Source organism: Mus pahari, chromosome 23, assembly GCF_900095145.1.
Source record: "Mus pahari chromosome 23, PAHARI_EIJ_v1.1, whole genome shotgun sequence".
Lineage (NCBI taxonomy): Eukaryota > Metazoa > Chordata > Mammalia > Rodentia > Muridae > Mus > Mus pahari.
The window spans coordinates 21,385,016-21,397,931 of NC_034612.1; positions in this window are offsets into that span (position 1 = coordinate 21,385,016).

Sequence of the window (12,916 nt, forward strand, 5' to 3'; positions counted from 1 at the left end):
AGAGAGAGAGAGAGAGAGAGAGAGAGAGAGAGAGAGAGAGAGAGAGAGAGAGAAATCAGGGAATGGAAGGGGCTGTGAAGATGGTTCAGCAGTAGTTAGAATGCTTGCCAATTCAAGCACGAGGACCAAGTTTTGAATCCCATGAATGATCCCTGTGAATGATGATGGATGGGAGTGGTTGCTCACCTGTGACTCCAGCCCTGCAAACTGGAGGCAGGAGATTTCTGAACCAGGCAAGGGAAGCCATGTATTCCACCCCTGAATTAGCATCTATGAGTACGTTTCAAGAGTGATTCCCGACATCAACCCTCAGGCCTCCACGTTCACATACATATGCAGCTACACACACACACACATACACATGCACCTGTATGCACGCAAGGACAAAATAACCTATGCAAACACATACAAAAATAGAAAAAAAAAAACAGTGGGAAGTGGATGAGAACGGCTTCCCAGGTGGAGGCTGAGGATTCAAACAACGGCCATCTGGCTGCTGGAGAAGCTGAGAACCTGATAATTACTCAGGTCAAGAAGAAGGGTGTCTCAGCAATGCTGAGAAGGTGCCGATGGCCTGGAAGATTCCTGGAGAGTTAACTGCTCTTTAGTCCATGTTTGAAAGCTGAAGGACCTGGAGTCTCTCGTCAGAAGGATGGCGGCGGCAGCAGTAGGTAGATGTACTTGCCAGCAAGAAATGAAAGGCAATGAAGATAGCGATAGTTCCTTCAGATCCCTTCTTATCTAGTCACCTGTCAGAAGGTCCCACACGTTCTTAGGGAGGAGTCTTCTCTCAGTTAATTCCCTCTCAAAATAACCTCAAGGTCACATGTTTGAGCTGATTCCAGATGCAATGTGACGATCAAGATTAACCATCATTAGGCCTACAGAGATTGCTCGGCAGTTAAGAGTGTTCCACGTTCTTGCAAGTTTAACTTTCAGAATCCAAATCTAGCAGTTCACAACCACTCAGAAGTTCAACTCCGTGTGGGCAGACTCCCTCTTCTGGCCTCTAGTCGTATATATACTCATGTGCAAATCCACACACATGCATAAATAAATGGTAAAATAAATCCCTGAGAAAAATTTAACACTGCCCTGAGTCTCTCTAGACTACTCACTTGGCTTCTCTCTTGTTGATTTCCTCAGAATGCTTTGCTTCTGTATGAACTGCTGGAATCTTCTTGACGAGTGCTTACCCTGAACTTGCTCTTCAGGATGCTCTACTGCGCAGCAGCAAGACATCTGGTTCAGATTAGCTGCTCAGTCAATATTTGTAGCTGGCATAATAGGTAATGGCAAGAGAAAACATTGATCTTCTTGTCTGTACCTAGTCTTCTCTTACGACAGCCCAAGAGAGGAACTTGGAAGAGCCATGAGGCTTGTTCGGTGAGAATGGATAGGTTTGTCTAGTTGATTTGGCATTTCTTCTGCTGATCTTTAGAGGACTGTAAAATTCTTCTTTGATCAGAGGTGTCACTGTTACCTTTGTTTCTTTGAGAAAGAGAGAGAGAGGCATATGTGGTATATGTAGGTGGTGTATGTGCATATATTGATTGCTTCATGTGTCTACTTATGTGCACACAAAAGCACGAGGAAATATTGAGTCTCCTTCTCTATTAAGCTCAACTCTATTCTCTTGAGATAGGGTCATTCACTGAACCTGGAGCTAGGCAGGCAGCCATCAAGCCCTAGGGATCCTCTTTTTTTTTTTTTTTTTTTTTTTTTTTTTTTTTTTTTTTCCACAGTTCTGTGATTATATGTATGTCTTGTCATGCCCAGCATTTTGTATGTGGGTGCAGGAGATTCAAACTCAGGTTCTTTTACTTGGACAGCAAATACCATCTCCCCAGGCCTGTATTAACTGCTTCTTTGGATTAGGGTAATCTACACAGTGGGTGCTTTATAAATGATGGAGTAAGAGCTGTAGAAATGGCTAAGTGTGCGCATGCTTGTGTGTACATGTTCATGCACATCTGGACATCAGAGGACAACTTATGATGCTACTCTTCAACTTCTAATATGTCTGAGACAAGCTTTCTTCTTCTTTGCTGACACGTTCTCCAGACTAAGTAGCCTGTGACCTCCCTGAGAGTCTCTTGCCTCTGCCCCATCCTTCTGTAGGAAAACTGGCATTTTGTACATGCTTGCTACTATGTCTCATTTTTATGTGGTTTCTGGAGAATGCATTCTTACATTCTCCCAGCAAATTCTTTACCCAATAAGCCATCACCCTAGCTGCCCCCAAACCTGTATAAGTTCTTATGTGTTGTTAAATAAGTCTTGTCACTAAATGCATGAAAATGGAAATGCAAACCATCAGATGCTATGAGCAAGTCCCTTCTACTCTGTAAGCCTTGGTTTCCTCATCCATAAAGCAAGTAGGACAATCCCATTCAGATGAAAATTGAAGTGTGGGAGTATTTGACACCCCATACTTATTCCATGAAGTTCTTTCTTTCCTTTGCTGTCATAAAAATCTTTTACTGTCTTTTTGGATGTATCTTGTTTCACCCATTTCATTTGGGTTCTTTCCTCTCTTGCAAAGAACTTATTGCTTTCCTGTTGAAAGCAATGCTATAGCCCAAGGGATAATCTGAAGATGTGTGGACAGGGCCATGCAATGGAAGAGGCAGTTAAAATATAAAATAATAGCCGGGAACTAAAATTGCCCCTGACTGCCCATCGTGGCTCCAGTTTTTATCGTCCATTAAAACCCACAATCACTCTAATGTTTATGCATTATTGGGGAGATAAATTGCATAATTTTCATTTTGCAATTTAAATGTAATTATGATCTTACTAATGACTAAAACCTGAATTTGCTAGACTATCAGTTTTTCTAACCCTTGCCAAAATTATAGGTAATTACTTAAGGCTTACAATAATTATAAGTCCATCTTTTAAATAATTAATGTGCACTTTCATGATACAAAACAGCTAGTCATCAAACGACCTCCGCTTAGACTGCAAACCCATGCAATTAAGCCTATTGTGTAGGTCTGGGAAAATATACCCATTTGCAAGAATCCCTTTAGTTTGCAAGTGGGAACACAGAATCTCTGTGTTTTATAGTATCAAATAAGGCAGAATTCCCCAGCTGCCAAAAGGCCAGGAAAAAAACAACCCACAAAGTAGTTTGAAACTCAATATTAATCTATACAACACGATTGTAGCTGGTAGGAGTCAGCTGGCAAAGCGTCCAGAAGCTTCTAGCTATGGTCGGTCCCAAGAGAAAAAGAAAATAGATCTAGTTTTCACAAAGGAGCAAAGTGAAGGATGTGCATAGAATATATCGCTTATGTTTGGTTCTTTTTTTTTCTTCTTCTTCTTCTTCTTCTTCTTCTTCTTCTTCTTCTTCTTCTTCTTCTTCTTCTTCTTCTTCTTCTTCTTCTTCTTCTTCTTCTTCTTCTTTATTTAGGGCATATGGCAATTCCAGCACAGGGCTCTGGGTATCTAAGATATGATGATCAAGAAGGTAGAGGTTGGCACTAGAGAAATGACTTGGTAAAATTTTAATTATTGACTCAACACAACCTAGAATCACCTGGGCAGTCTCTCTGTTAAGGATTTTCAAGACTAGGTTATCCTGTAGGCATATCTGTGAGATATTGTCTTAATTAGTGAGAAAACATGAAAACATGCCCAATGGGGTGGCCCTATTCACTAGGCTGGAGCATTTGGGAGTAGATGAAAGGTAAGAAAGAGAGATGGACACTAGCATGCACGAATCAACTTACTGCTTTCTGCTCTGGACTGCAGAGGTAATGTGACTAGCTGTTTCAAGATTCTATCTTTGTGACTCCCTGGCAATGATGAATTATAGCCTGGAGTTGTTATTTGGCTCTACAGGAATATATATATATATATATATATATATATATATATATATATCTTATCTGGGTATTTTACACAGNTACAAAGTAACTAAGACACAAATCTTTATGTCTCAGAAAGTTTAAGTATCCATCAGTGAATCTATTTCTACCGTGTTCTGGGTTTATTTGGCTATACAGGATCATAGCCTGTATAGCCAAATAAACCCTTTCTCCCTTAAGTTGCATTTGTCAGAGTATTTTATCATAGCAACAGAAAACAAGACTAAGAAACCTTTATTTCCATGTTCCTCTCCTACATGAGGACTATTGTCTTCCTGCTTGATGCCTAATGGATGGTAGAATCATTCTGTCACAGGCATTTAGAGGTAATGAATTCAGCTTGTATTTTCGAGCCAAACTTCTCATTCATGAATATGACTAATGATGTGTGGTTTTTCATTGTGAATGACAGCTTGATACTACCACACAGTGGGATAAGCCTTGGGGCATGCCTGTATGGGAGCTCTTAGATTAGGCTCATTGGAGTAGGAAGAATTATGGGCGGTACTACTCTAAGGGCTGAGATTCTGAAAATTAAATAGCATATCAATTTATATCAATTAATTAATTAGTTAATTAAGTTAGCTGGCCATCAGAAGTCATCTCTTTCAGCTTCTCGATTGTTAATGCACCTACCTCAAACTCCTTTCACTGACCCCCCTGACATGATGAACTGTACCATCAAACTGTGAGCAAAATAAGTCCTTTCTCCTATACATTGCTCTTATCTGGGTATTTTACATAGGTACAGGAAAAGTAACTAAGACACAAGTCTTTATGTTTAAGAAAGTTTAAGTATCCATCAGTGAATCTATTTCTACCGTGTTCTGGGGAGTGGTAGGGGGCAGTTTAAAAAGAATAGGGATAATATGCCTAGTATAGCATCTGTCACTGAGGATGTGGTCTAGAATGCACAAAGCCACCAGTTCCATTAGCACAGCAAAAACTGAGCATAGTTGTCTATCCCTGTAATCGCTGCACTTGGGTGGCAAAGACAGGAGCAGCAGCACTTCAAGGTAATTCTTGACTGCATTGTAAGTTCAAGGCTACAGGAGACTCTATTAACAAAACAAAACTACCACCACTACTACAACAACAACAAAATAAAAGCCAACAAGAGGAACAACAGAAACCTCGTGTTCACACCATAGACCAGGGGCCGGATTCTTGGAAGCTCACTTCTGTTACAGCATGGAAAAGCCATGTGTTTCAGGGCTGGATGCTCAGAGCATCATTAGATGAAAAGATGTAGCAGCAGGGCTTCTTGAGGGAAAGGCTGGGGAGACTTGTGAGAGAAAGGCTGATGGTCCTCATCCTTAACCAGGAGCAGAGCAGAGCATTCCATTTCATCAGATTAAACCCAACTCTTCATTCAGCTTCTCAATTGTGACATTTAAAAATCTTAACCAGATGTAAAACATTTTCATTTTGTCAAGAAAAAGGATCAGTCTTTATAAGAAATGGAAGCATTCTTCCCCTCTCCCCTAGAACTCTGTAACTGTCCCTTTAATTAGGCACTCATTAATAAATCTATCTTGCTCTCAAATCCCCATGTACTTGGTATAGTAGTTCATTAGCACAGGAAGAGGCAATTTAGATTTCCTCAGATAATAGCATCTGTCGCTAATCAAATTAAGGCAGGATGTGTAAATGTATCTAAGGCTGGACAAGTTTGTGCTGCATGAGATAAGGGGTTGGGGGTTCAGGCCACGATCAACTTAAAAGCTTATTTCTCATAAATATGGAGTCTGTGTTTAAGAATCTTGTTTTAGATTTAGTCTTCATGAGAAGACTGTTCTCCCATTGATCATCTCATGTACTTTTGATATCAAGTTGATCAAATATTCTTACCACACCTTGAAGTACTACAGAGTTATGACCAATAGGTTCTAAAATTCATTCAATAATTTATGTATGAATGCATGTACTTGTACATACATGTATGCATGCAATTAATATTCACTGTTATGGTTTGAATTAGAAATACCCTCCATACCCATACACTCATGTTTTGAATGTTCAGCTCTCCTTTGGTGGTTCTATTTAAAAGGGTTCCCTTACATCAATTAGGAATCAAGACACTCCTTCAAAGACATGCCCACAGGCCAATGTGATCTAGACATATCCTTAATTGAGGTTTTTCTCTCATATGATTCTAGGCAGTATCAGGTTCATAATTAATGCCAACTAGAATAGGAGGCAAAGCCTGCATGGCAGAAGTGCGACTAAAGGTAGGTCTTTTAAGGCTATAGCCTTACCTGATTCTGACCACGCCTTTCTACTTACTCTAGCAGCATGAAGTGAACAAGTCTCCCCCTCATGATCCCACTGTCATTCATTTCCCCACAATGATGAACTGTAGCCATGAAACCAAATAATCCTGTCCTCTTTTGATCCTGCGATCTATTTTGTCACAGTGAAAGGAAGAGTTAATTCAAACACTGACTGAACTCCTACTCCATTTGCTTGTACTGGACTCTAGAGAAATAGAGGCAGAAGAAAAGACATGGGGGGGGGGGCATCCTCAATTCTGTTTCCCAACAGGAAAGGAGGTGGGATCATACATGTGTCTGCTTCTAGATGCTCCCAGGGATGCTGCCTCACACTCATTCAGTTACATATTGATCGAGTAGTGCTAAGGGCCAGAAACTCTGCAGGGTGCTAACCATTAACAAATCATCCAACATTCTGGAAGGAGAAGAACTTCACAGAAGCAGGCAGTGGGTTTCCTTTCAAGACAGTCTGCAGCATGATGAACAGGTAGGGAGAAATGTGGGTCAGCCAGAGACTGTTTAAGACGTAAGCTGGTGACCTTGGAAAAGAGACCAAACTCAAGGAGGGGGTTGAGGTATCAGCAGGACTTGGTGCAAAACTCAGCAGGAAACCCCTGGAACTTGAGGAGAGCAAAGGCAATCTGGCCTTAGACACTAGGATTGTATCTCATGATACCATCAGGAAGCCCCATGGAGGTAAGTTTTGCTAGCCATATACCTCAAAAGATAATTTAAATGTAGTAGTAGTAGTAGTAGTAGCAGCAGCAGCAGCAGCAGCAGCAGCAGCAGTAGCAGCAGCAGTAGTAGTTATTTTGGCTCATGGTTTTAGAGATCTCAGTCCATCATGGAGGGGAGAGCATAATAGAGAAGAGATGCTCACATCACAAAACCTAGGAAAAGGAAAGAGAAGCAGGGGAGGTGGGATAGAATGGGAAGGGAGAAACACGAGGTGAAGGGAGGAGGAAGAGAGAAGAATTAAAAGGAGAGGAAAAGGAGAGGGAAACACGAGGGCCAAGAAGGTAAGGGAGGGGAAGAAGGAGGAAGAAGAGAGAAAGAAGGGCATGAGAAAGGGGAATGGAGAGGGAGTGGGGAGAGAGAGCATTCATCATATAGCAGGCTTCTTTTTTTCCCCCCTTTTTACTTTCTCTAGCCCTCAGCCTATTGGAGGTGGCATTCATATTTAGGACAAGTCTATCTTTTCAGTTTATCCTTTTTAGTGACACCAGCACAGGTATATCAGAAGTTTGCCTTACCAATATCCTAAATACCTTCCAGTTCAATCAAGTTGACAGTCAAGACTAACCATCACATCACTGGGGATCTATGGAAACAAAGACTAGGACTTTAGAGAAAGGTTACTTATGACAAAGAAAGAGTGACTGTCATACATGATGCTGGACCTCAAGTCCAATGAGCAAAGAGAACCGATCCACGGACTTGGCAGAAAGAAGAATATGATCCTATTTAATAACAGATTTAATATGATCCTTCACAGAGCACCTGCATGCCGTAGGTTGAGGAAAAGCTGTGGCACACATAAGTAGAGTCAGAAAATCCATTAACTATACAGGAATCTAATTATGAGAGAGAGAAAATACATGGGTGTCCCAGGAAGCCAATAGAGGAGAGGACAGGTCACAGGAAGGACATTTTCTAATGGGTTCTCTGGGATAGCATTGACCCTTAAAGGAGAGGGAAAGCCAGTGGAGTAGCTGCAAGCATCAAGGGAGAGAAAGTGCCGGATTTGTTTGTATGAGGAGGAAAGGTAGAGAGAATGTGTACACAAAGCAGCTAGGCAGATAGGCTGGAAGTTGACAAGATGTGATGATGAGATTCTATTCTCCCAATTTTCTCAGAAAACATTAATGAAATATGATAATTCTGGAGAGATGAGAAGATCAGAAGTTGGAGGATGATAGAGAATTGAGTGTGGACATAAAAATGGACCGCCACACTGCTGAGGTTCCGCTTGCCAAAGACAATCTAGAGCCTATTGACAATGTGGTATGGCCATCAACAGCTGTGGGGTGGGTCTGAAAGTTTAGTTCTTTTTGAGACATGCAGAGTAGAAGATGGAAGAAATGGGGTTCTTAAGCATGGCTGCAAGGCAATAATGTCAAGAAAAAAATTGCAAAATCTGGCCACAACCAGGATGGAGAAGCACATGACTATGAGGTATGACAGAGAAGTAGATGAGCCAGCAGATTGGCAGACCCAATGGTGCCAAAATAGGGGTATGAAAGGCAACGAACTGCAAACAACATGGTGACAGTTACCACAGTGATCGTTTCCATGGTGATGGTTGTCATGGTGATGGTTGCCTTCTGTAGGAAATCTTGGCATCTGGGTGCCAACACCAAGGCCTGTCTTTGTCTTTTCCATGTCTCATGGCTGAGCTGAAGACAAGGCATGAAAAGGGACCCAAGAAAACTTAACACACTAGTGGATGAAGCAGGAAACATGGGTGACATTAGTTGTGAAGATTTACTCAGAGGAATGGGGAATAGAAACAAATGTAGGTTGAACCAGAAACAACTCTAAATAGCAATTAAAAATGGATCCACAGCAGTGAGTATGAAGTTAAAAAAGGGATGGGGAGTTAAAATTATGGAAGCAATAGAGAATGCAGGAAAGCTCAGTAGAGTCTTCTTGGGTTTATAAAGCAAATCTCTGTGCTTAGGTCTCCAACCACACAATATACACTCAGATGTTACAGTTCCATTGATGGCAAACACTATTGTGGGTATTCTAAGTTTGTTTGTTTGTTTGTTTGTTTGTTTGTTTTCTGTTGCTGTGATAAAATACACTGACAAAAGCAACGGAAAGGGTAAGTGCTTTATTTTAGCTCACATTGGTGAACTTAAGGCAGCAAGAGCTTGAAACAGCTCGCCATATCATGTCGTATCTATAAGCAGAAACAAAGAAGGATTAATGTATGCACACTGCTCAAGCTCTTACTCTCTCTCTCTACTTATACACTCCAGGATCCCAGCCTATGGGATGGCACCACCACCAGTGGGAAGGGCTTCCCACCAACTAATAAAATAAAGATAATCTCCCATAGGTGGCCCATTTCCTAGATGACTCTAGATACTGTCAAGTTGACAATCAACACTGACCTGTTCAGTGCAGAGGCCCCCTTGAACATGCAGTTTATAGGGTGTTGAATTGTGTGATGGTTCTAATTAGAAGCAGGCCTATGTTTCACTTCTCCACGAACTTGATACTTGACAGACAGTGAGATATCCCACAATAATAAACAAAAGGAGGAGAAAAAAAATGCCCGGATTGAACACCTTGTTCTACTGCAAAATAATGCATCAACAATTTAAGCTCAGCAAATGAAATAAATTCAGAAGAATATTGCATTTTGGTCTACACAATAATTTTCAAACATGACTGTACATAAGAATAAGAATGCCCTGATAAAATAGAATGCAAACTCTTGCCTAGTCATTGAGACTTCATGTGGGAGAAATACCATTCACATCTTTGACTAAACAGCTCTCAGATGTTACCAAGCATGCTTTTGTTTGTATTAGTTGATTGGTTAATTGAATAGTTGGATGGTTCACAAACCCAGTAATGTTGGAGATCAAGTCCAGGATTTTGCAAATGCTAGACTAGTGTTTTACCATATAACCGTAATTCTAGCAACAGATCGTATTTTGAGCAGCTGCTGTAGACCTCTGTCTTACACACACGGCATGCCCATTGTCTTTCTGAACTCTCAGTAGCTGAGATTACCCACAAAGACCTACACAAGATTGTCACTTATTCTTGGAAAAGAGATGTGTTCCTGAGACCCTGCCCATCTTTGAGACTACATAAACAGTTAGCAGCTGTTTAGGGTGGAAGTGTGCTCACGAGGCCCCACCTCTTCCAAGAATTAGGAATTTATAAATCCCAATCCATCTCTAAAAGTCTATAGGCAGTTATCAGTTTCTGTAGAAACTGATGATATCTTACCCTCCTAAAAGATTTATAAGCAGCTAACAGTTGTCAAGGGAGACGTTTTCTTCAGTGTAGCTTCTGGTACATTGTCCATGATCTTAACCCTTCACCTATGCTCCTGAAAATCACCATAATTAACCTCCCTGGTTTCCAGTGTCAGAATTGAGTGGAATAGTTTCTTTGGTTGGTCATTGATGTTCTGTCCATGGAAGAACAGAATCTTGTCTCTCTAGGAAAAAAAAAAAATCACACGACAGTAGCGCTAGTAGACAGGAAATGGCTAAAGGGAAAAAATAGGAACCAGAAATTGTGATGACCAGTTTTAATTGTTAACTAAGCATAACCTTGGAAAGAGTCTCAGTGGAGGATTGTTTATATCGGGTTATACTGTGGGCATATGTGTGAGGGGGTGTCTTAATTAAATTAATTGACATGGAAAGGTCCAGCTCACTAAAGGTAGCAGCATCCTCTAGGCAGCGGATCTGAACTGTGCACTAGTGGAGACACCCAGTTCAGCATGGTCAATAGATCATGCATGCACTCATTTCTCTCTGCTTTTAATGGTAGATGTGGTATGACTAGCTGTTTTAGGGTCCCGCCTAGACTTTCCCCACAGTGATGGACTATGACTTAGAATTGTAATCAGAAATAAACACTTTCCTCCCATAAATTGCTTTTTGTCGGGATAATCTATCACAGCGGCAGGAATGAAACTAGAACAGAGACACGATCGGTGGAAAGGCAAAAGAAAAGGGAGAAGCTAGGGGTACAGATTGTGAACCTCACTATTAATTTCTCCTATTGGTCTGCATAAAAAAAAAATGAAGCTGGGTTTTTGTTTGTTTGTTTTTGCAATTTAAGGCGAGCTTAGATCAGAAAGGTATTGCCTGCTATAGTGGTGAGTTTGGACATACTTTTACTGGCCACGCTTTTCTAGAGAACAGAATAAAATTGGTGTTTTAGGAAGATCATTTGACAGTAATTCATTAGAAAGACTTTATGGAGCTATCAGAAGAGACACTACGTATTACTTACTTTTTTGTACCATGCTCCAAAGCAACTCGAGAAAAAAAGAGTTTACTTGGGCTAACATTCTAGAGGGGATTAAAGTCGATGTTGGCAAGGGTGGTATGGAGCCAGGGCATGAGCCAACCCTGCAGTCAAGAAGCCAAGAGACAACCACCTACAAGAGGCAGTGAGACTGAACAGGAAGTGGGGCCAATCTATAAACCTTTGAATCCTGCTGCCCTTGCCACACTTCCCCCAGCAAGACTCCACCTCCTAAATGGTCCATAACCTCCCCAACCGGCACCACTAACTGGTAACAGGGGACCAAGTGTTCAAACGCAGGAAGACAGTGGAAGATAGTTCTCAACCAACACAGGCTACAATGAAGGTTATTAATCATTGGGAAGTGGGTGGATTATAGAAAGAAATGAATAGGGAGAGGGAAAGTAAGGTTGAATCTGGAAATGGTGAAAGAAAAAAAGAGGGTTTGTTAAAAGACAGCGGTGAAGACAGAAGGGAGGGAGGGAGAGCCTCCAGTACTTCAGAAACCTTTGACCTTCTGAATCTTTTCTCTTTAGGGAAGAATAAAAGAAAGCTGTCACTATTTAAATCTGTCCTCAATTTAACCATGGAAAGATGTTAAATGGACTCACACTCTGAAAGGAGGAATAACGACTAGCAGGGATGAAGAAAAGACTTTGGTTTGTAGAAGCACTTCTATCTTCTCAAGCAAAAGACTAATTTATTTGAAGACAAAGCCTACAAATGAACAATTTAAAAGTCTGTTAACTTCTTACAGAATTCTCATATCATTTCATAGTCACAGCATCTTAGATATAAAGTTGTGAAGGTTAGCCATGAACTTGTGACATGGGAGGGAGGTCCTGAAATATTCTACAAGTGGTCCAGAGTGACCTTCTCGGTTTTTATTCTGTTGTGTTGCAAAACTAGGTTTGGTTTATGTTTAGTTTTGTTGTTAGTTGTTCGGGGTGGAGTCTGTATTATTCTAATTGATCAATAGTGACCTTGCATTATAGTCTGTTGTGTTGCAAAATCAGGCTTGGCTTATGTTTAGTTTTGTTGGTGTGTGTGTGTGTGTGTGTGTTTATTCACGTTTACATGTAGGCCCAAGGCTGATGTCATAATTTTTGAGACAAGGTCTCTCACTAAATTAAGGAATCAACAATTGGCTAGACTGACTGGGCAATAGGCTTCAGAGATCCACCCGCCTTTGTTTGTTCAGAGTTAGGGTGATAGGTACATTGTTACCATATTCAGATTTGGGGGAGTGGTGGAAATCTAAACTCAGATTGCTTGTGTCTAGAGCACATTTCCCACTTGGCCATCTCACCAGTCTCAGGCTTTGCTTTTCATTGGGAATCAAGCATGATTTGGATAACTCAGATGTTTCACTAGCAGAAGGACCTGAGTTCAATCCCAAGCACTCCCATCAGAATCTGGGTGTAGTGGGGAGTGTCTATAATTCCCATTTTGAAAAAGCAGAGGAGAGGCCCTTGGTCTTGCGAAGATTATATGCCACACCCAGTATAGGGGAATGCCAGGGCCAGGAAGTGGGAGTGGGTGGGTTGGGGAGCAGCAGGGGGGGAGGGGCAGGGTTGGGGGGTGAGGGTATAGGGGACTTTTGGGATAGCATTTGAAATGCAAATGAAGAAAACATCTAAGAAAGAAAGAAAGAAAGAAAGAAAGAAAAAAAGAAAGAAAGAAAGAAAGAAAGAAAGAAAGAAAGAAAGAAAGAAAGGAAGGAAGAAAGAAAGAAAGAAAGAAAGAAAGAAAGAAAGAAAGAAA